General features: G+C 36.3%; 1 protein-coding gene and 1 non-coding gene across 4 annotated transcripts in view; both read left to right on the forward strand.

The window, feature by feature from the left end:
* LOC134794179 (uncharacterized) overlaps positions 1 to 26400 on the forward strand; it is a 148169-nt gene that overhangs the window by 66530 nt on the left and 55239 nt on the right. The window contains exon 1 of one of the 3 annotated variants that reach the window (XM_063765906.1): positions 15706 to 16286. The exons of 1 other annotated variant lie outside the window; for it this stretch is intronic. The gene's annotated coding sequence lies outside the window, so the exon portion shown is untranslated. Of the gene's footprint in view, positions 1 to 15705; positions 16287 to 26400 lie in introns of those variants that run through there. One more of the 3 variants, XM_063765905.1, reaches the window with a different exon arrangement.
* Trnal-cag (transfer RNA leucine (anticodon CAG)) lies at positions 1904 to 1987 on the forward strand. Its single transcript has one exon. It is a non-coding gene; the product is annotated as a tRNA-Leu (tRNA).

Consider the following 26400-nt stretch of genomic DNA (forward strand, 5'->3'; position numbering starts at 1 on the left):
AATCAGAGTAAAGTAAAAGCATTGTCACCACAGCAACCATTTATATTAGTTAAGTACCTAGTTAGAAAAGGACAGCGCACACAAAAAAAAATTGTGACAATAACGAGTATCTTGAGTACAATATTAGGTTAAGGTTTTCTTTGCCTGAGATTGACGCATATTCGGATTTTTACTTAGGTATCAATATAATTAAAAAAAAATGCATACTTTTTCCGGTAAATACTTTACCTAGGTACAAAGTAGGTCTGTTCCACGACTCTTCTCTTTCCGCACAGAGTCTACACCTACAACTCTTAACTATTTTTACAAACAGACGCACCAAATATTGTAAATAAGTTATTCAATAAACAAAATAATACACCGAATTCGTTTACAAATAAACTGTGCGGTGTGCTTTAATGATAATAATATAATATAAATACGGCGTAATAATATAATATAAATAAGGATGCAACTTACGACCGTGTTCATTTGAAAAATTTTAATATCATAACCACAAACTAGTGCAGTCGTGACAGCATTACAGCCGACAATTTCAACTTGTTTAACGACGACTTGTGACATGGCAAACATTCCACTTGATGAAAGTGGCGATGGCACCGGTAAACAGTTTTCCTGTTATTTGAAAAGTCAGAGCAATTTGTGCTAAAGAATCAGTTTCATAGTGTAAATGCAAATACCAAGGTGGCACCCGGAGCGTGAATTTTGAGGATCATGTCAAAACTAAACAGCGTTATTGTTGTATCTAATACAGAAATCAGTACCGCACAAAGTGGGTACGATATTTAGCTAAATTTCAACTCATAAATATGTATATAATTGAAAGAATTATACAACATAGACGTATCAGTTACCTACATGAGGTACCTAACCTACTCGTAAAACAAACTCGTTAATTCTACTAATTTTTGGAGGAAAATGTGATATATTTTGTAGTTTAAATGGAAATGAAAATTTAAACTCTCTAAAACTTAATCATAGATTATCACAAAAACTTCAATATTACTAGCTGTCAAATAAACATGTGGAATAGCGCTCCCGAGGCGGTGGGAAATGGAACATACAATGGATATATAATATTGGTTTACTTTTCGATACTTTTAAACTGGTTGCAGTAAAAGTACTGCATTGGGGATATTGAGTAAAAGTGCGGCGAACACTTGTGTTTCATATACAATTTAATACTTTGTTTCCTTGTGTTAGCAAAAGTTTAAAAATATCTAAGTAGTCGGCTTTCTATAGGAAGCGAGATTTACCTACCTATTCCAATTAGTGGTATCTATTGTCATTTCCATTTCCTATCTAGTTACCTTAAATGTAATGTAAGCAATCGTGAAACCGTTTAGGATTGTCACTACATAGTGGAAATCCCGAACTGGCGCAACTAGAGATCGAAAAGAACACATATCAGGCTGGGCATACCTCACCTTACTAATTATTATTTGATCTGAATATTTCAATATACAATATAAGAAGACAGTTCATACTATATATCACTTAAAAACATATATAGGTATTTCTACTTTTGAACCCCTGTGGGCTGATGTGATGTTATTTATTTTCTTGTACTATTAGGACCAGGATTTATTGAACTATTTAAATTGTAATTCCGTAAATACAGCGGCTATGACATGGCCTATTTTTAATGTGTGTGTGCCCTTAGGGCCACTTGGACCATTCACTAACCCGGTGTTAACCGGTTAAACCTGGATTTACCATGGTTACCAGTACCAATTCGACACTGGGTTAGCGGTTTATCCAGCTTACCCCGGGTTAGTGGGATGGTGCAAGTGCCCCTTAGTGATAGACGAGTTTTTTATTAAGTATTTTAATTTTCTTTTATTTATATTATAATGCAAATGATAATGCGTTCTCGTACGCTACTTTCGTCAGCTCTTGACATGTCAGGATGGCCGAGCGGTCTAAGGCGCTGCGTTCAGGTCGCAGTCCACTTCTGTGGGCGTGGGTTCGAATCCCACTTCTGACAACCATTTTTTGTGTTTTAAACAAATATTTTTAATTTACAATCTATCTGTATTTTTTAAATGATGCTGCTAGTCTATTATTTTCTAGTTTGCTTTTTATACCTTTGGCAAAATGACAAAAACGGAATAGTTTCGTCATGTCGTTATATTTTAATATTATCTACCTAAGCACCTATCCAATACCTAAACTTATCGTATTAATAATGCTTAATTAATTATTCTTATGTTTAAGTAAATATTTTTTATTATTTCTATGTGCAATTCTGTCGCTTTCAAATGACAATATTATCAATGCGTGTTCACTTTTACCACAATTTGTCGTTGGTTGACACACATTGATAAATAAGAAAAAAATATGGTACACATACGTAGTACGTACCTATCTGATACAGGCTAGAAATTACAAGACTTTATCAATGAGTCAAGTAGCAATGAATGTAATACAAATAATCAGCTGTAGTGGTACACTGAAAAATATATCATCAAACAAAACGAACAAGCTTAAGTAAGTAGGTAGTAAGACTTAACTTAAAATGTCACATAAACTTTGTCATGTCATTATTATAAAATTCTTAAGCTTTCACAATACCCGAACGGCATTTGAACAAAGCCTTTCGTGACTTGTGAATGACGGCAACCCAAGAATAAATACAGGAAAATTGTATAAATTACCTACCTACATTAACCCATTTTTTTTGTATATCGATTGGTGCATAGTTATATTTGCACAGTCAGCTGTAGGGATAGTTGATCACCATACCAACGAACAATAATATAATTATCAAAAAAGAAAATTAACATAGGCTATATAGATTTTATTATGGGAAACATGGCGCCACTGCGTAATTATTTTTTGTAAAAGTTATTTGAACTCGCTTCATCGTGCCTTAATTTTATTGACGCAAGTTGTTTCTCAAGTCTGACCCAAGACCAAGAATGTTTAAGATAAGATAAGATAAAGATCATTTACTTCATCATTTTCATGTTAAAATAGGAAATGCATCAAAACTCTAAGAGCAGAAAAAGAGGAAGGTTCCTTGCGAAATAAAGTCTATTGTTACCAAGCCGGGCTTGGAGCATGTTTCACTTGCTTGCATATGAATGCATTGCTGACGGTTTGCAAATTACAATTTTCATTAACATTGGCCCGTAGTAATGTAGACTTTATAACAAGGTAATAGGGCCGAGAATGAGTTTACCTATAGATGCTGCCCAAGATGTCACTCATTTGTTACCCTTTCCAAAACGGGGCGCGCTTTCGTCTAAAACTACGAGACTAAGCTGACAGTAATCTACTGAAAAGACGATTGCGAGAACCGTGGCCGGAGGCTAATAGTAAGTAAAATAATTAAAAAAGCGCCCTTTGCCTATAATCACAGACGATACTATATAGGTCGTAAGAACTATTATTTATAATCTGTGAGGTAGTTTGGATTAACCGGAATTAGTAAGCTCGGGAATGTTTTTATCGAAGATTTAAATGCCAAACATCAATTACGAGTATTAGGTACCTACTACTGTGCTACTGTGTAAGCTAGGCAGGTTATAAAATAAATAATAAATAAATAAATATTATAGGACATGTTTTACACAAATTGACTAAGCCCCACGGTAAGCTCAAGAAGGCTTGTGTTGTGGGTACTCAGACAACGATATATTATATAATATATAAATACTTAAATACATAGAAAACAACCATGACTCAGGAACAAATATCTGTATCATCATACAAATAAATGCCCTTACCAGGATTCGAACCCGGGACCATCGGCTTCATAGGCAGGGTCACTACCCACTAGGCCAGACCGGTCGTCGGTTATATACATTTATTGTGTCCCTGTATGTATTGTGGTATTATAACTGTATACTTTTATATTACTATAATTTATTGTATGATTTATTTATTTATCGTATGGCATTACAATTATTGATTTAAATTAAATATTAATCTAGAGATTGAGGTTTGCACTCTTCAGATACTCGATGGTCCTTTCGCTGCGGTTCGCGAGGAATTTGGATTTGAAACTTGGATTGTATGATAACAACGCTTAACACCATTTTCATGTTAAAATAAAACCGGAACATTAAACATGTCAGGTTGCATCGCGTGGCCCATTAGGGTCAGGATAAATCGCGTGTCGTCTCACCAAATTACATTGACGTATAATATCTAAGGACGGGCCTTACGGGCACTAAAAATGGTACTAGTTCAGCGGTGTCACTCACGAATTTGAACCAATCGTGCAGTCTAACGCAACTAGTTGCGACCAATCGCGCGCGTAATGCGAACTCATCAACCAATCGCGTTGTAGCGGTGTCACAACGCTGTATTGGCCCCATTCATGCCCCATTCTTATTGCCCGTAAGGCCAGTCCTTAGATCTTATACGTCAATGTCAAATTACGAGTAGATCACGAACACACAGAAAATATTTTATAATATGAAGCACTATGGCACTTTATTGACAATCCTTATTGGAGCTATAATCTTATTTCATTATAATTGTTATTATTTTCATTTTTATTTTATTTTACTTTGACGATCATGATAGAAATTCTTATATCTTTGACATCAATGCAAACTTATTATGTAATTGTCTTTCATGAAATAAAACATCTAATCTAATCTAATCTAATCTAATCTATGTCATTATAATCATAGAATAATAAAGCCTAAGGTAGGTACTTATGGCAACCGCAGTGAAACCATAGGGCCTACCGTGAAAATCAAAATTTCTCGAATTTATCTGGTGGTGACCGTACCATACAAGACTTAACTGACCTTCCTAAACCTTGCTACAATAAGGTTAGGGGTTCTGAACAGTTGTTTTTCCCTTTGTGCTTAAAGTACGGATCTAGCCTATCACTGCCACCTAGCGGCCTACGTCGGCAACAAGCCACTGTCGAAGCAACAAATACCTACACGAGGAGCCTGAAACAACGAAAGCTTTCAGCTTGAGTTCCGAACCCACCCGGTAGATGGCGCTAACATAATGGGAGTTACGCTCTAGGACAGTAGTGTTTATTATTATAAAATAGATGGCAGTAATTTTTATGTAATGTACTGAGACTGTTGTTTCTTTAAACATGGGACTGATTTGTATTAATCTTTCAGTAAGTAAAAATTAAGCCTACTTTACTCTTATTCCTAAACTGAGTACAATTTACTATCATCAAGGAAACCACCTTGCAAATTCCTTACGAAACATCTCATTTTATAAGAGTAGGTAGGTATATAGTATACTATATATATTATATACGTGTAAATCAGCACATTTTGTATTTCCGACATATGTACCTATATAAATAAAGTAGGTAAGTATTAAAAACAACACGACGGGACTTGAATCCACTACCTACCTTGGCCACCATCATATACCTACCTACATTATACAAGACATATAATAATAGGCTGATATTATGGGCCCGATTCGGATTTTGAAATAGACATCTATTAGATATCTTTTAGACATCACCAAGATACGATAACGATATGTTTAAGATCTAACCTGTCAAATATGACATTTGCGCGATTCTGGAGATACTCTTGAACGATTTCCTCAGATCTAATTCACATCTAATAGATATCTTACGCTATCTAACGTAAAAGTGACATTGATGGTTGCCCGAATTGCGCTGCAAAAGAGAACTAATTGGTATCTAAACTATAACGTATCTAGAATGGATCTAGTACGTGTCGTCTCTTGTGAATATCTTGAAGTTCGAATACGGCAGTATGTGTATGTCATATCGAGATTATAATTGGCTACAAATATAATGACCACCAAAAAATACTTTGGTACCCTAAATAAAAAAATCATGCTTACCAAAAAAAAATACTGAACACCAAACAAATAAGGCCTAAAATTACAAAAGTACCACCGTTTTAATAACGACTGCACTTCAAATTGTATTCGAATACCAAATATATTGAATGATCACCAAAAATCATTAATGATCACCAAACCTTGAAGACCAAATTAATGCGATATTTTCACCTAAATAAACCACTATGATTACCAAAAAATGTATACATATTACCAAATAAAGTAAAATGATGCCAAAATTACTAGCCCCTCCCGCTCAACCCCCTGTACCCCGCCTAACCTAACTTACTTTTCTAGTAGCATACTGAAATGCTCCTAGAAAAGTAGGTAAGGTTAGGGTTGAACTACTATCAGTTAAGTGGGTTAGGTTATTAGCACTGCGACCCTTACATGAACGAAATGCTACTAAAAAGTGGGTTAGGTTAGGTTTGAACTGCGACCCATACAGAAACGAAATGCTACTAGAAATGTGGGTTAGGTTAGGTTTGAACTGCGACCCATACAGAAACGAAATGCTACTAGAAAATTGGGTTAGGTTAGGTTTGAACTGCGACCCTTACAGAAAAAAAATGCTACTAGAAAATTGGGTTAGGTTAGGTTTGAACTGCGACCCTTACAGAAACGAAATGCTACTAGAAAAGTGGGTTAGGTTAGGTTAGAACTGCGACTGTTACAGAAATTAAATGCTACAATACAATGGTTACAATTTTGGTGGTCATTTACTATTTTTGGTTTTACAATGATTATTTTGGAGTCATTTGCTTTAATAGGATAGCGAGATTAAAAAATTTGGTTATAATTTTACATTAAAATGGAGTTCTAATTTTGGTGGTGATTTACTATTTTTGGGTTTACAATGATTATTTTGGTGTCATTTTCTTTAATAGGATAGCAAGATGTAAAAATTTGGCTATCAATGCTATCATTTCACATTAAAAATATGGGATTGAAATTTGGTAATCATTTACTATGTTTAGGTTAATAATGATTGAAGTTTGGTGTCATTTCCTTTAATAGGATAGCAAAATGTAATAAAATTGGTAATCATTTCACATTACAATGGAGGTATAATTTTGGTGATCATTTATTATTTTAGGGTGGTAAAATAGATTTTTTTGGTGTTAAATTTTACTATATCTGGTGATCAGTTAAATAGCAGCCCATGGATGTAAGTAAAAAGAGGTAGATATGGTACCAGGCGCACGATCGTGAGCCATCAAATATAGGTTCCGGAACCTATATTTAGTTAGTCGTATGGGTGACGCCAACCTGTCAAGTTGTCAAAATCGTTGGATCAAATTTTAGTTTTGTCAACTATGAACGTCACACGTCTACATAAATAAAAGGTCATTGTAGCAGCCATTATAATTCGATATTCAAACCAGAGATGTTGCGGATGCGGATATTTAAAGGCTCACATCCACGGATGTGGATGTCAAGATTTAGGTACTTAAAAAACGTCATTTTAAAATATTACATTTTAGTATTTTTTGTTTAGAAAAAAACGAAACGTTTAGTATTTGAGCAAGAATATAGGAGCGTTATATTTAATAAACAGTAACTTTTGGGCGACTTTTCTCTGGATCTAGACGATTTCGTTATAGGTAATGATGAAATTACACTTACGCCGCCGCTAAGACGTTTTAGACGTTCCTGTACCGACTTGGTCGACATCCGCATCCACATTAAGCTCCGCATCGATTTTATGCGGATGCGGATTTTGAAAATAATGCGGAAGTTCCACGGTTGCGGATGCGGATATTCGCAACATCCCTGATTCAAACGCCAAAGTTCCAGCCATATAATATCTGAAGTATCCCCTGGGCCGCGAAAACTTGCAAGTCCGCGTCGTTCGTCACGCCACGTCACGAGAACTTTTGTAACACAATAGATTACAATAAAATAGGTACAGGAGCGGTATTCTTACTTTAGGAACAGATCTCCATTTAGACATATTGAATGTATTAAAACGGGTCATTCACGTATTTTAAGTCGAATATTGCTCGACATGTTTAGCTCGATAACTAGCAGCTTCAACGGAAGCACGTAAGACCGGTCCTGCAATTTTCGACTTCAACTACGTGAGTGACCGGTACGGCTACCACCAGTTTTAACATTGACATTTAGCTCGCGTCTACGTAAATTACTATCTATACATCTCGCTTGCACTAATATGCGAGTACGACCGAGATGCATAGAAAGTAAGTTACTTAGACGTGAGTGAATTTGTCAGTGTCAAAACTGTTGGTAGTGGTACAGGTGACTGGTTTTATTATACCTATCGAATTATTACCTGTATGTCTGTGTCTCAAAGAAGTTTTGTTAGGCATTAAATCCCCATGTGATCATTACTAGCATGCATCTCGCTCGTGGTGGGTGACCGCGGTGAGCCGCGAGTGACGTCAAATAAGATCAAATTGAGATTTGTAAATTCCGAATGCCACTCAAGGTCCTGTCTAACAAAAATAATGTTTGACAGTTGAAGGTTTTCGGTAAAATGTAATCATTTAGCGATGTTTAAATATTAACTCTTGAGTTTAATAACTTTCGGATTTAGATCGACCTACGCCACTTTGTGTAGATACTATGGAATCCTTCGCTTCGATCATGATTCAATGTACGCCCTCACCGTAAATATGACATTGTGCTCCCTTGTGACACAAACACACAATCTACTATTGTCGTGTAAGCTAGGCCCCCAGAGCCGCGAAACTTGCAAGTCGCCATCCGTCACACTGACCTTTGGCACACGGAACTTGTGAACTTGAAAACAAAAGTGCGAGTGTCATCTATTTCAGGATGTTTGACGTCGTCGCTACGTCATACGCATTATAATGTTATAATTCAGTTTGTCGCAATTTATTGCTTTACTGCATCTGTTAAATAATGTTGATATTGTGACTTTTTGCATACGTTGTGCGAAGAAGCCGCCATCAGCTCTTCGGTCACCAGTTACGTCCACCAGACGCTGCGCGATTTCTGCAAAAAAAAAATTGGGGGCGCTGGCACCCCGTGGCAGTGTTCGCCGAAACGTTAATGCAATTGAAAATTCTTGACCATTAACCAGTACAAGTTGAACCGTCAACTGTAACCGTCCGTTACCGTTTACGGTTCAATTTGTAATGGTTAATGGTCAATTGCAATGAACGTTCGGCCAACACTGCCCCGTGGTCTCTCCCATTGGTGTCATAGGTCATAAGGCACTTGGCAATTTTTAGGGTTCCGTACCCAAAGGGTAAAAACGGGACCCTAGTTTAGTTTAGTTTAGTTTATTTATTTCATAATGATAAATTACAGTATAAATTATTCTTAATACGCTAATCTAGATATGAATTTACATTATGATCGTCAATAGTTATCATGCAAACGTAATTATACAATGTCAACAATAATAATCAAATTACAAAGACCTATTACTAAGACTCCGCTGTCCGTCCGTCCGTCCGTCTGTCACCAGGCTGTATCTCATGAACCGTGATACCTAGGCAGTTGAAATTTTCACAGATGATGCATTTCTGTTGCCGCTATAACAACAAATACTAAAAAGTACGGAACCCTCGGTGGGCGAGTCCGACTCGCACTTGTCCGGTTTTTTTCATTGTTTGAACTGTAAAATAGCCCTTAGCGCCACTTGCACGATCCCACTAACTCGGGGTTAACCGGTTAAACCGTTAACCCAGTGTCAAATTGTACTGGTAACCTTGGTAACTCAGGGTTTAACCAGTTAACCCCGGGTTAGTGAATGGTGCAAGTGGCCCAGAAGTATTAGAACTAACTTCTGAACCGTCGTTAGCTCGTTATTAAATTGTCAAAACAATTCGCAAGTCGCTACTCTGTAAAGTAAACCCATTAAAGAACTCGAGTTGGAGCTTTATTCTCGCTCTGTTGAAAATTAGGTAGGTTATTTTTATTGCGTAGTTAATGTTTATGTTTGTATTGTATTTTATGGTTTATGATTAAGCAAACCCCTTTAATTGAAATTTAATTAGAACTGAACCTATTTTAAACGTCACTCTCTCTTTTAAATTTAAGACTGTAGACATAGACATCGTTTACTACTTAATAATCTTTAAACGCCACGAAGTCGAAGAACCCAAAAAGTCAAGAATTTACAAGTAATACAAAACGAAAATGTATGCGCATGAACTTTAGGGACACAGGAGCTCCTGTTTTTTAGACCGAAGTGTAAATGTCACCTTTAAGTATTCAATTCGGCCCATCCAGACGGGATTAGAAATTGTCGTCAATCTTATCTAGCGTCCACACCGTAGACAATCTTTACGGTGACAAAGCGCGGAAATTAAAAAATTGTCCCGAAAAGTGCATACTTACTTTAAAATAACTAAATTGGCATTTTTGCGTTCGCAGTCTCCTGATTTGATCGGCCAATCGAATCAAGTGGAATCGGCGAGCGAAATTTCGCACCACCTGAATGGGCGAAAAATAATCTCGTCGGACTGGCCTTAAACTATATAGGGGGCAGCAATTTCTTTGGCGTGAAGCGTAAATTTCATGTTAAAATTTTCGATTTAGGTCACAAGATGGCAGTCCCTCCAAAGCGCACGGTTCCATGCCTGTAATACCCATGTCAACTTTATTTTAGAATTGACTTCCATCCTGAGTGTAGGCTAAGCAGGTACAATTGATTGAGTGCTACTGAAGGAAGTTGAGGTCGTAGACGTTTTCTGAATAACTTTGAAAGCAAGAATAAATTAATACTAATGATAACGAATAAAAAAACTTTTATATTACTAACCAATTTCAATTACTTTTGAGAAGTCTAGAATGGCAGGAGAATTTAGTGTAAGTAATTTGATTAATTAGCGAAGCAATTCATTTTAGTTTAATTTTTATTACTTCAGTTTTTTTACAAATTGGTCGATTAAAGATCCGCAAAGTATAAATAAAAAAATTAAATTAGCCTAAAAAGGTAACAGACATGGTTAAATATTTAGATTAATGTTTAGCTATGGATTTAAAACAAAATTTTAGGTTACATACCTAGCGCGTACATTTCTATCCGACTCCATAAAATAAAAATTGCTAAGTGCACTCCGTGTCTTCACTTTACAATGAAATCACAAAAAGTTTAAGTAGCTCGTATTTTTGATTGTCTGTCATTCTGAATAGGCTCACGGCTCAGGAGCTAGCAAGGCAAGTCGGGTGTAAAAACTAGGCCGCTTGACAATACCTACCCTCGTTTTGTGGAGACAATGTCCTGAATTATTCAAACTCGTGTTAGGCGAACAATTTGGATAAAAAAATTACTACTCCGTAAGTAAGTACATAAAGTATATTATGCTGTCCAATATTGTAAGGTTGATTTTTTTCTAAAGTAAATATTGCTGAAAGAAGCTTTTTTTATTCGGTATGTAGAAAAAGTGTAGGTATTTAAATGTAATACTTAATGGGTCCTTCAAATGTTGTGTACATATAAATATGTACACAACACACCTATGTTTATTATACAAATCTTAGCAGTACAATAATTAGGGTAGAGTTATTGCGGAAAGAGAAGAGTCGTGGAATGTATGGGGCCCAATACAGTTCACGACTCTTATCATTTCGAACAGACTCTACTCGGTTTCAGAAGAGCTACCGCAAAAACCTAAATTCGCAAATTGCGGGGATCTTTCTCTTTTACTCCAATGAAGGCGTAATTAGAGTGACAGAGAAAAATGCCCGCAATTTACGAACTTCGATTTTCGCGGTTATAGCCCAGCTCGTTTCATAAATCCACATTCATAGTTTGATGCCTTTCATTATAAAGCGGTAGTAGTCATATTATAGTTATTTACGATTGTTTACGATAAATCTGCGAAAAACAGGAAAATCGACACGAGTTGCGAATTACCTATTCGTACGTGTATCGTACAACGTTTTACAGTACATAATTATGTATCGCTTAACTTCAAACTCGGGTAAATCCATTCGACCCTTTCAGCAAATATCTACCGTATTTAGTACCTTTACTTAATACCATGATCGCATAATCTGACAGATGGATTTACCCGAGTTTTAAGTTAAGCGAATCATATGGCCCTTCAAATTTTCGACGTAGTTACCTACGTAATGTGCTTATTATAACACCTGGTGTCGTAATGTAGCACCAGATGTACTGTAAACTACTAATTATACTACAACTTACTTTATTTCGCGTAATATGTATATATCGCTATCCCATATCTTTATAACCTAGTGAAACACTCACAGTAACAAACTCATAATATCTGTTGTGTACTTATATTAAAATTTACTATACCCGAAGACACTCGACGCCGGCGTCACTACGTCTGAGAACTCCCTCGAGTGTCCTTCATCAGGACTGAGACAAGTGTCCTACTTAGTATCCCTTTTGTAATATTGAAGTGTCAGCGCTCTGAAATGTAATTGTAGTTTTGTCTTGATATGTAGCGTTAGGAAATAAAAAATGTTTATTTTTGAAAATAATTTAAAATGGTACCTACTGCATTTAGTGACCTCTATGCTCGGCAATGCCCGTCCCGTGAAGGGGATTTTATAATTTTAAAATTCTACATAGTTATATATCTTGGACCGACGATGTGGTCGAGATCGCAGAAAAATATTCGACACAGAAATGGTTGAGAACATTGGGGGTGACCTTTGTCCAGCAGTGGACATTCTTCAGATGATAATATGACCATGCTATCCCTTTTCACTGCAGAGATAATATTGTGTCTGTTTTATTTCGATAATGCCTACTGAATTCTACAGGTCAAAGATTTCAAAGATACTTGAGCAGCTACTGGAATTTATTACACAAAGGAATATTAAATTCTTGCGAATATAATATTATATATAATAGGTTAAAGGACGTTGTACGTATTCTGAAGGTAGTTGTTTCGAGACTAGCAACCGATTAAAATTAAAACCAATTTACACAATGACATTAGGGTACCTAGTTATTACTGACCAGCGATTTCTATAAGCATTCTTCCATGTAGTACAATTATACAATTACGATTGTGATTATACAATTACGGCGTTCGTTGTTTACATATACAGGCTGATTCATGAGACGTGAGCAGGACTAATCTTGCACACTCAGTAACTGATAATTGATCGATCACCGTCGTATTTAGGTGAAACAGCCACACTTTTTCCTATTTTTTAACTTTTTGGTGAGGGCAAATTTATTTCTCTACAATCATGGTCACTACAAGACCTAATTAATAAACATAAAACCTCTTTAACCGTAATGAGAGCATTCTGATTACGAAGAAAATAAACTGTCAAACTTGAGTGAGATACGAGTTTTCAAAAGTAACCAGACCGTGATGACAGTGATGACATTCAATTTAACACAGAATATCGGTAGTTTAGTATTCTAATTGTAGGGTGACCATGCATGTCGTAAATAAATTAATAACTTTTTTTTTCAACACGACTAGAAAATTAAAGTTAACCTCATTAATACTGATACGAAAAAGTTGCTTATAATTTACGAAATGCGCAGTGTAAGTCCTGCTCACGTCTCCTGAATCATCCTGTATAGAAAAAAAACTGATCGATTGACGGTCAAACACACAGACACCGTTACGTCGAGAATGCGTTGATGTTTGATAATTAAATGAGCCCTTCCGAAAACCAGCGCTGATTTCATAGCTAGCTATAGGTTGCCTTTCCACTGAGGCAGAGATGAGAGGAGACGTGCGGGAATCAACCAATACATTTAATAAAATATAATTATATAGTAATTAAATTATATTTAATAATTAAATTATAATTATATTCATCTGTTTTAAGTGTGTATTTTTTTTTTCCTTTTTTTTTTTTTTTTTTTTAGTGTGTATTTATCTTTATTGGTGTAAAATATATCAATGTTGTTTAAAATAATTTAGTATTACATAGTCTTAAATGGTTCTTTCATCTTTAGGTTTGTCAGGACATTTATCATCAGCCTTTTGTCAATTTATGTTATTCTGAATTTCATTTTGAATGTTATGCATGATTTAGGCTAAGTTTATTTTCTTGTATACAATTTTGCATGATCTTAAAGCAAATAAAGAACAGAATAGCAGTTGATTACAACCAATGCTATTGGTAGAATCCCGCACGTCTCCTCTAAAATCCGCCATAGTGGAAAGGCAGACTTATGTTGAGTTGGGTCTATTTCGTGATGCGCACTTAATGTTCCGTTTCTCTGTTTTTGTAGTCTGTACATGTTCATACATGTTAGTGATTGTTATCTTTATCTATCTAGTTTTATACTCTTAAACCGTCCTGACATATAAAGATATAAGGTCGGTTGCACCAAACCGTCTTTCACCGTTTTAGCGTTCGCTTAATTTTATTGTATGAAAAGTTTCATAGTTCTCTGCTGCTTGACGTTGATCAGTATGTTAATTGTGGTTGGTGCAACAGGCCCTTAGTCCTATTCTGCTCTGACCCCAGCTCCACGCTTTACAATAATTACATAATCATAAATGTAACCCCAATATAGCTATAAAGCAATCGGAACTAAGTACCAAAGGACGTCTTTATATTCTCCGAACTTTGTAAGTCGCTAAAGGCCGGAAACTTTTACGAAACATTGAGTTTAAGAATATTAATTTAGAAATGTTGACAGGGCTTAGAATTTTTTTCATATTCTCATGAAAAGTAACATTTTGTGTAACTTAGGTACATATTTTCTTTGCGAAAAAACTCAAATGAATTAATAAATTCATAGTGTGTCCATGCAATTTTGCAGCTCGCTGTACTTTCCTAAATTTCATTGGAACTTTGGTTTTCGTATCTATTCAAATACACATAAACACGGAACAATTCGTTTCATAGATAGAAACTGATAATATTAAAAATATATTAACGACCTCGACCTTCCTTCCTGTAATAGTGGCGGAAGAAGGACGGCGCTATTAGTCTCACTCGCACTTTAACGATGATTAAGTAAGTGGATGGGTAAATACAGATTTAAAAGCTTTCACATGTCAGTCTCTATGGCACTGAGACAAGGTTCAATTTAGCTCAGCTTATGAGAATTTTTTATTCAAAATACGTAATGTTAAATGCGTTAGTATAAAAATAGAAAATATGTATTTAAGATACCACCATTTTAGTTGCAGTATTTTAAGATCTCATGTCATCGTTTACCGTGTAATTCGATTCTAATTATAGTTCATTCTTATTGGCTACAAAATGCAATATTATCACTCAAGAAAACAGGGTCGTGAAAAATTCGCTTACTAATTTATTTATTCGTTTAATCGTATGACGTAATATAAAAAAAAACTATAAGTAGCATATAACACCATTCAGCAACTCCATGACGTCGTCGCTAATTATGATCAGGAGGTGCATTCTGCTTTAAGAAAAGTCTCAAATTGATTTTTTATTGATACCAATATAATATAACAAATCAAATATGGAATTTAAGTTCGAAGAAAACTCTCGGTATACTTATATAGATGATGACTCGATGATGAGTTGAAATGTTTGCACATCAGTGCTACAGGTGCAAACTTCAGATCTCACTCATTGGCTATACATATATACAAAGTGCAAGGTGGGGAAGTGGAAGAAACCGGACTACAGTTTCATACTATAGATAAAATAAAAAGAAAGGGGACCAAGTAACGTGACCACTTTAGATTTCTTTTATCTAAATTTAAATTGAATCCAAATACGTGTTCTAATACTAGGAAGAGAACAACCTAGGTGCAGTTCATTTTCCACATCATGCTGTCATCAGAGATGTTAGAACCACATCCGAGCTTCGAGTGGTATTTGACGCGTCTTGTCCTGGTTCTAATGGTGTTTCCTAAAATCACTAGGATCAGGAGATATGCTCGGTAGTTAAAATCAACTTGTATCTTAATGCGCTAAGTCATTAGAATAGCCTAACAATAAAGTAAGACCGCATATTAATATAAGTTATTTCAAATGGGGGTGACCGAATGTCGGCATGAAATTATGCCATCACAGAATCAATCACGCTACCATAATAAGCTCAACTCTACTATAATTTTGCCATTACCAAAGGGCAATACAATTCCCCACGTCATGTCAATTTTCCGCTCACAATTCACGGTCGGTAAGAATTTTCGTCAATTTTCGCTCAACATAAACACCGGAGCCCTGACCCGATTGTTAGTGGTAATCAAGATTAAAATCAACGATAGCTAGTGACCACGACGTCGCGCCGTCAGTCGGCGAAAAGTTACCGCCACGTGAGCACCATAGACGCGACGTAAACAGCCAGTGCTCCACTGGCCGAAAAGAAAAAAAAACAATGAAAAAAATCGAATGACGGAATCGGAGATCTAAATTCGAATACGCACGATATGTGTTCAGACGGTTTTGATTTTTTGGCGAAATTGACGTGTGATTGTGACAGTGCGAAAACTTTTAAGTGAAATGTGTTAGTGTTATTGAATTTAAGTGCTCAAATATTAGGTTATGGTAAGATTTCTTAACAGGATGGCAATATCTGGGTTTAAATGTGGAATTTAAAAGTAAGTTTCTTTAACAAAATACTTACCTATTTGAAATAAAAAACAAACGTACACAATAAATACGACTACAGTTGACCTTTTCAAAAGATTCATTAAATATTTCTATAGCCTCGGCATACGATCATTACCTTTGATAATATAACCTCCCGTATTATTTAATAAATCCATAGATGTATTGACATGATAAGTTAAACAAAGTGAATACGTTATACGACATGTATTATTTTTTAAATACTACATCGGTGGCAAACAAGCATACGATACGGCCCGCCCATGGTAAGCAGTCTCCGTAGCCTATAGACTCCTGCATCTCTATTATCGCAATAACAGTCTTTCTCAACGTAGCGCGCAAAAATATATGACAAGTTCTTATGACAGTTATGACTCTACCAATAAGATCAAATATTTTGCGTGTTTTCGTTTCTTTGTGAAACAACTATCATTACAGGTTAGCCATTACAGGTGCCTATATTAAACTTAGTAGGTACCTCTATAGGTACCAAAATCATATCACTCTAGAAGATAAATAACTAACCTAAGCTATACATAAGTATAGGTAATTATACATATATTTCATTATTATTGACTTCAGGAATATACATTGTAAGTAAGTACTCGTATACCTTAATTTTTAAAAATCGTTCCAGGTAACATATTCCCCCAGGAAACATATAAGGCCATAGGTTTTTTTCCATTATCATTATCAATAATAACTTAAACAGCGCGTAAGACCCAAGTTTAAACTTTAAACAAATTCTTAAGTAAATATCTCAGAAATCAAACTGCAACGTGCTTCGTCAATTCAATATTTAAGCTACAGTAATTCACCTGGCCCCGTAGACAACATGCCAATCGCTAACGCTTCGTAGCGAACGAAACGCAACTGTCACTGTCACACTAATATGGATAGAGAGACACAAAGCGATTCGATGGCGAAGCGCAAGCGATTGTTACCTTGGCTAGGCCGGCTGGACATTAATAGACCCCTAGTCGTCTAGACTTAAAAGAAAAACGAGTTCGACGAAACTATTTTCAGCGTCAATCCGGAATAGAGAAGCGAATAAGGCTACCCTTTCAAGGGTACTCATGAATCAGAACACAAACAGACGTATTTTGTAGTTAATGACATGAATTTCACCCTATGGGCCAAGGTGGGTGTGTCAAACATTTACCACGAGTTCAATACCATGTGGTCATAACTGAATCTATAGTCTGTTCGGAATGAGAAGAGTCGTGGAATATATTGGGCCCCATACATTCCACGACTCTTCTCATTCCGCACAAACTCTACTTAGTTGTTTCAAAGTAGTAAGTGTTATCTACTACTTTGAAACAAGTTCCAAAATTAATATTCTAAATGCGAAAGTAACTCTGTCTGGCTGTATGTCAGTCTGTTTCTTACCCCTTCCATAAACCGTGCCGACCTATCAAAATGAAATTTTGTATGGAGTCCTGGGGGACATGACATGAGATTTTTTCATCATTATTTTTTTAATTAATGCATAAATCATCACTCTACGCAGAGGAAGTCGCAGGCATAAGCTAGTTGAAAGTAAAAATTACATACCATGTGCTATTTTATATCTCAGATATTTCGATAGTAGTAGATCAATTTAGATCATATAATCCGATTACTCAAGTTGTCATGTCAAGCGAAATGTCATTTTTAAATCTGGAATGTAAATACTGAGCTTAGTCGTAGTTCTATTAACGGAACTGTCAATAGGACTACTGGAAATATACCCTAAGCCCGTTCCAGACATAATGCGCGAATCGTAAGTATAAATATGATCACAGATCGCCTATTTTTTAAATTTTTGGCACGTGACAAAGAGAGCAAAATCTTCATTATAACATTAAAATATTTCTTTCAGACCAGGTATCGATAGGTATCAGTTCTCGATATTAAAAACACTGAATTTACATTGGTTAGTAATAATGTTATTATATCTAGAGTTAGACAAGCTAAGTTGGCAGCGATTTTGATAGCTCAGGCTGTGCAAGTGTTATTTAAACGTCATAATTTAATAAAACTGTTTGTGTGCTATCTGTCCCTTCGACACTTTCTGCCATCTTGTTTCTAAGAGGGACAAGGAAACATACATTTTCTCTTTACCTCTCGGCAGAAAGCATCCAGAAATAAGATAAATAAAATAACCCCTTAATTTACGCCTCGGCGGAGCACCTCTAACTGTTGTAAATTGTGCAAACTTCACGAATATAGGTACACAAACCTTACGACTCCATCACTGATCTGAGCTCCATCAAGATATTGACAAGAATTACCAATGTATTAAATAACGAAGTTGATTTTAAACAAAGCCGCTGTTTCCACATGAGAGGCACATAAGCATTTTTGGCGGCATGATGATGCATTGTCTGTGGGCACGGGCACTCATGTGAAGTAATCTTTTAAGCTATGTACATCCATGTATTTGCGTGGTAATGCCTACCTGTTTAATTCGCAAAAGCTGTTTAATGCGACTAGTGACTGAACGGATAAAATTGTTTAATCTTTTCGACGCCGTGTCAAACACAAAAGCTGTCACGCTGACGCCACGTCACCGAAGTGTCAAAACTGAAATTGAACTTTATGCATATGCACGTAGGTCTATGTTGCTCTGTGGTCTGTGACCGATTAATCGGTCTTTGGCGTTGAACCTACGGTGCGGATATATCGGTCATTGGCGTCCAAAAGGTTAAGTACAAGGGAGTGAATATACCTATTACCTACTAAAGTCGATGTCCCGTGTTTGAATTTTAAAGCAAAATCCATTTTAGTAGAATACCTAAGCAAGTAAGCAGGCATAGCAACATCGACGAGCGGCACTTACTGATTCAGGGAAATAAATAAACAAACTTGAGAACCGTTACAATAATTGTAGATCGCATATATTACGGTCAACGTCAAAACTAGGTTTAAGGTGACATTCGGATGCCAACTGCAGCTGCATTACTGATGCTACATTACTGCTGCGGCGTTGATGCCGCCGCTGTATTTGTCTACTTATTTCCTTAATAAAATTAATGAACGATTGAACTTCATAATCGCGGCAGTAATACGGCGGTGAACGTCACTCATTTTATCAAGCACATTGACAGATACTGGCGCCCACATATATGCCGCAGCATCAGTAAGGTCTTGACTCAACAGTAATGCAGTTGCTGTTGCCATCCAACCGTCACCATTACACTTCTCTACTGTTCCAGTGTAAGGCCTACTCGCTCTCGCTCGCTAAAAACCGCTCTTTATTATTCGGCCTGTACCTAAAATACCTATGGCAGAAATATTATAAGACATTATTGTCCGATTGGTCCCGTGCGAAATAATTTTAGGTGGTATTCTGGGTGTAGTTGATTTATTTCGCGAACCAGCCAGCTCTATTCCTGGATAACATTAGCATATATAAATTCGGAAACAAACGTGACAAGCGCTTGGCGACGCCCCGAGGATGCGAATGAAAATGTAAAGGTGAAAATGAAAATGAATAGAATTATAACTGTATTGGTTTATGAAGTTTGTATAGACATTAGTTATAAGAAACATGTACCGTTTGTGCCCAAATAAACATTAAAACGTTAAATCATTATATTAGTGCTGGCTTTGGCTTTGTAAATACCTTTTAATGTAATCCGCTTAGGCGCTTAGGATTTCAGATCATATATGGGCTAAACTCGGCATCTGTTATACAATAGGAATTGTCAGCTTAACAGTCCAGCAGGCGTATAATGGATCGCTTTATCCACGTGATAGATAACTGTCACTTTTTAACTCCGCGGGATAGAAAGTGACGGACACCGTTTTATCACGCTGTCACGTAGACAAAAACGACCATCATATCCGTACTAACGCGGTCCCCAAATATCAAATAGTGTGGACATGAAAGAAACCTAATTAATATACATACCAAATTTCAGGACTGTTCTAGAGATTTCGAGGTTAGACCGATTGTATGTAGGTGTCTTTACTTACGAGAGTTTTTGGATTTACTTACTGTCACATTATATACGCCAAATAAGAGCGGGACCTAATATCAGTTATTTATTCCACAGACTTATAATAGTTATAATAGTTATAATCCTGTCATCAATAAATTTATTCGGCCATAAAGCTGGGCGTTTTATTATCTATTTGCTTCAATAAATGAACAGTACAGCAGACACATTATTTTAAACTACGACGGTTTACGTTTTTTAACTGCCAAGCTAAGATATATTATATATGTGCATTAAAAAATGTTTGCAAAAAGAAAGTGGAATAATTATTTAGTTACATAGTTGCTTGCTTGCTCCAAACTCTTTGAAGCGTAGCTTCAGCATAAAAGGACATTTGCATAATAACTATACGAGTAGCATAGGGGTTATGAACGAAACAAGTTATAGAGTAAAGACAGAAGATACGAGCTTTTTAAAAGTACGGTAACGCGCGGATGTTAAGAGCGCATTCACAAGATAAATCAAAATAATAAAATTGATAATATTCCTCGACGAAATCCAGGACTTTGCGCTCATTATTAGAAACAATGAGTACTTGTTCCAGTAAGAGCGTCTTCTTCTCGTTAGGAATATATGTTTAAATATTAGAAAAAGGACATTAAATTAGTAATGATTTTTTTTCTTATGGGTGTTTATAAAAAACCGCATGAAGCACTGAATTGTGAGCTCTTATTTTAGTGTAGTAAATGAAGCAAGTTGTTGTATGGAGACCCATGCATTAATTTCTCAGTCGATGAAATTTTGCTTGGGTATTGTATATTATGAGCCGAAACTAACATATAAATATCCAAAAAAAACACTCCTAAGTTAGGTATTTATACGTAAAAATACAAATTTGTTTATATATTGAACTGAGTAATGCCTCCGTCCAAAATTATTTTACAAAATAAGTTATTTGTAATACTAGAAAAATTTCTAAAATATTTGTCAAACATGAGAATATTTTTTTATGATAATTCCTTTTTTTGTCGCTCATTTTCATCGGAAAATTGCTCTGTCATTTTTTTCTTCTTATATGATCTTAGAATATAATTTGGCGTAGTGGGTAAGAAAATCAAAACAAAAAATGCATACCCAAATTTATGTATTTGAGAACTATTAAAAACTGACAGTGGAAAAATTCTCAGCCTGATTTCTTTTTAAATATGTACTAAGTAGTCACGTATACACTTAAATCCAAAATATCCAAAAGTAATACCATCCCTTGTACACCCCGCTCCCTACACACTGCTCCCGATATGCTTAGTTTTTAATACGCTCGTTATTTTTTGGATGTTTTTATAGTTGAATAGAAAGACAACTGTGAACTTAATTCAGTAAATAAAATGGATAGAGAAATTTTCCACAGCGAGTAAAAAGGCAATCTGAAAATAGTACAGTTACATGGTAATTTTTTTAGATTTTCATTTTGTAGGTATAAAACTGCAATAAAATGGCATTCCAGTGAAAAAATCAGACGGAGCAATTTTCCGGTCCAAGACACGCCAAAAAATTATATTTTATTAATATTGGTATTTCTGCTGGGATATTTTTTTTGATATTTCATATATTGTTGCAATACGTTACATGAATATGTCCGGTGAAGAAAGTTTGAACGGAGCATTTTTCCGTAAAAAGATATTAACGATTTAAGATTTTCGGTATTTATTTTAATTCTATTATTATTTGTATCTCCTTAGATATCACGGGCCTATAAATCCCGGTCTTTTGATAGGCTTGCGTGGGGATATAGATCCAACACGTAGAGGCCCTTTGGAGAGCTTTAATGTCATGTAGAACGCCTGCTGGAACCCGTTCACAGGCGCAACAATAGACACCCATGAACCGGTCTCAGCAGGCATTGGGACTATTGTAGAAAAAGTGAACAGTAGACCGGTCTATGGATTGATGTTTGGGTGGACAATGAGATTGGGCTATTGTAAAAGAGGTCCGGACATCTGCCATAACAATGTTAACACCGTCATCGAGGCAGGCGGTGACTCGCCGCTGACTAGATGGGCCCCTGAAACTGCCGTCGTAAAGACGACCAGGAGCAACATCGGTGTGAGCGGCTCAGGGGTGTCGAGAGGTGTGCGCCGCTTTCTACCCAGTGGCTGTTACCAGCCACTGTGCCAACTCGCTTCTTATGCATCTTTCACTTCCACCCCTGGAGCATATAGCTCTAGCGACTCCTCTCTGGACGGCCAATGAAGGCAAGCCAGAGCTGAGAGCCCTGCGGGTCCCCTTAGGGTCCACTCCGACCGACGAAGACACGCCGGAGACGGAGACCCTGACCGACTCTCGGGAGCACTCGGGTCCGTGGGGTCGTTACTCCCCAACAGCTCGCCACAAGCTGCCCTGCGGGCTATTATTATTATTCTTTGGAAATTTATACAATACTTTTTATTTATTGATACTTTATCATACTGTAAAGTTATTTCCGGCTGAGGAATTACTGCGGGGTCCACTACCTTTATTTACTACACTATTTGTAAATGTTGAGAAATTTACTCTGCTAAAGCTGACTATTTTGTATTACAAATACCCTGTACTTTAGGAATGTTGATATTTGATAGTTGAAGGTTGATATTTTTCCTACATTTGAGAAAGAGAAAATCAAAGTAAAACGAATTCAATTTTCTCTCCGAGGCAAGTGTCAATGTGTTGACTGATTACCTTACCTTTGGACAGTAGACTTGTTTACCTCCGACGTGGTATAAAAACTCTTAATTATATTGGTATTGTGCAATTAATTCTCAACACGGTCCTCGTCGTTAATTTGTCGGCGTGAGTGATGGGACTCTAATTGATACATCGCAGTAGTTTGGTAACTGTCACCGCAGAACTGATTCAATCCTCGTTATACGTAAGTAGATTACCGTTTGATTTGAGTACACTATAAGATTTAAAAAATCAAGTTAACTGTCAAATTATTTTTTGTAACACACGACTTTTATGGCTGACCTTACTTCTTCTCATTTGCATGTCTATCAAGTACTTCTCGAGGTCTTTCTAATGAGCCTAAACGCGATGTGTTTGTTTTCCATCGATGAATTTCATTGGTTTCCTTCCGACTGCATCATCAGATTAGATTATACTTTTCGGTGAATAAAGTTAGTGTCCTGCTATTCCATGGAGTTGCCGTCCGGTCTAATACTTACCTACTGCCTACTGTTTGCATCGTGCGTAATACTCGGCGTGAATATAATCCTTGGAAACTTAGCCAGCCAATCATCAATTAAGAGCCTCTGCGACTCCCATGGTCACGCTCACGCCATTTTGAAAAAAAGTGCAAAAACTAATACGATTAAAAAATCTAGGTATAAAAATGATCAAAACTGCTCAAAAAATTCATGAGAATCGATTGAAAAATGCAACCCGCTGAGCAGCCGGACAAACAGCGTAGGTAAACTTATTGGTGCTCGACGCGGTCCCACTCATTAGAGGTGACAGCAAAGTGTCATCTATCTATTGGGCATTAGCATGTCGAGCATTAGTACGTTTACCTTACCTAAAACAATAAGAGTTTATTTAACGTAAATAATATAAACTTAATACTTAAGTACCTTATAAAATAAAATAATATATAACAAAAACTAAACCTAACAAAAAAAACTCTAAAACCTACCTTCAAAGCCTAGGCCCCTCGGCAAGGTGCCCATCGCGCAGGCAGCATTCCCGCGCTGTATTATAGCGATGGCAATCCCTTGCGCGAGAAAGCTGCCTGCGCGAGAGTGCCCTGTTGCCTCCCTTAACCGCTTACCAAGCTCCTTAAGGAGCCCACGCGCTCCTCTACCCCACGATCTCATTGGTAGTATTTTTTGCAATCGCACATATTTTTTGAGAGAAACGAATCCGAATATATGATGATATATCGTGCTACCGCCACGCCTTGCTCACTAAAACCTTTAATTACACATGCGTGAAAGAAGGCCTTGGCATGCTATGTGTATATCACACTATGTAAAATAGTACAGATAAAGAGGAAAAACTTTCACCCATCAAAATCCTTTTGCTACTGACATAGAGTTAAATTTTGCCTGGCCTGAGTGAAAAGTTGATTTGTACACCACAAAATGGCTGAACTGAGTTTTATTTTTCACTATAATATACGTTAATGTGCGTTCTATTATAATTAAGCTCCGTTTCCCATCCCTCAAAAGCGGCCCCTTCTGGCAAAACGGTCTATACATAGATATTCGTTTATATTATGTAAGTATACAACGCATTTCTTTGATCTTTTTTACTTCGTAGATTTTATGCTAACTTCGACGCCATCTACATAGCACAAAGCGGATATTGAAGAGATCGTTGGATATAATTAAATAATGATGAGAACTTAGAGAAAGATTTGAGTAGATCAGTGGTGGGCAAACTTTCTTCATGGGGGGCCAGAAAGTTAAGAAAATTTAAGTGGAGGGCCAGAATTGTAGCCAAAATTTATTTTGATTTATGATAAATTGATCAACCAATCGTCCAACCAATCAATTGATCGTGGGCCAATGCCACATACTAATTATTTCATAGGACCGGCGGCGGGCCGGATAAAATCCATTCGCGGGCCGCAGATGGCCCGCGGGCCGTACTTTGCCCACCACTGGAGTAGATCTTAATAAACATTGAAATCTTGAATTGCGTTACTCATTCGTGGGGTGACCCAATTAGCTTTGAAATGCATAGGTAACGATTTAAAAGTATAGAATTACTTATATAGAAAACAAAAAAAAACGTTTTAAGGTTTGCTAAAACATTTTAATTTTGATGGCTTTCCAATTTTTTATATCAAAATAAATCTGTAGGTAAGTAAGGTATACTAGTTTATCGTAAAAATAAATGGAGGATAAAAGCTTAGACAACTGATTCGAAATTCACATATTACAAATACCCTTTATAGCTCTAAAACTCGTTAGCGCCAGAGAACGGGACGACTTCAATCATTCGTTCATTCATTCATTCATTCGTCAGACAATTACGTGAATACTTGATCCCTTTCCGTTGACTGCGAGCATCAAGGAGTTTCCGACTACGAGGTTGATTCTGGTTTTCATATTATTTTTATACGACCTTCAGTCGTGTCATCAGGCATCTCACGCGAACCAATAAGTGAGAGCGAGATGCCTTATGTGACGACACGTGATTGCATTCTGTAAACACCCCAATCAGTTTGAACCGCTAACGCTGATTGATCGCGGTCAAGGTCATAGGGTAAAACCATATCAAATTGTTGACACAGAATAGGCCCCTATGTTTTATTCAAAAGTACCTCTTGGAGAGGTAAAACCGCCTGAAGGGAGAACAAATAACAACTTTCAATATGTGGTTTTGGCGAACCTTTAGCCAAAGTCAATTTTCAATCTACTTATTTACACACGTACTTGTAGCCCTGTTTCTTGTACATATTATTGAGTAATACACTGACGTTGGAAATATAATATATATTTAAATTAAACCATCATAACATTATAACACAATAACAGATATTCCTTTCTTTAGCGCTGTGACATTTTGACATAGAACTCTAGTCAAGATTCATAATAACATTGATAACTAACCTGCCAGTATAAATCTATACATACTCAACACGCCTCCTTAGATTTATACATGGCAACACATAAACACTTGCAACACTAATGTACAATATTAAATTAAATTGAATTCACATTCTTTGAACAATTACAATTTTCAAACTTTATCTTGAACACGATGTATAACACGGTGTATAATAATATTATGTTACATTTAACATTTGTCTAAATTTAAAGAATTTAACATGACCTAACGATTTAGTCAAGATATCCGCTGTATTATCTTCAAAATTCACTTTTATAATATCTATAACTGTTCCACTAACCTGACCTTATAGAGATCGTTGGTTTTCTTCATAATCTTCAGATACACCCATTTAAAATCAAGTACCTTTTTGTTCTCTGGAGCATTTACCAGCATCCAACTATTATTCTTCACAAGACTGTTCATCTCTCTATCCATTGCCTCTTTCCATTGATCTGCCTCGTTACATTTGGTCGCCTCCTGAAAAGTATCTGGAATCATCGCATCACAATAATTAACAGTTATACAATAGTAGCCGTATTCTTCGTCGAAACGGACTGGTGCTTTAATTTGTCTCTTAGACTTTCTC

The sequence above is a fragment of the Cydia splendana genome, chromosome 10 (genome assembly GCF_910591565.1).
Source record: "Cydia splendana chromosome 10, ilCydSple1.2, whole genome shotgun sequence".
Taxonomy (NCBI): domain Eukaryota; kingdom Metazoa; phylum Arthropoda; class Insecta; order Lepidoptera; family Tortricidae; genus Cydia; species Cydia splendana.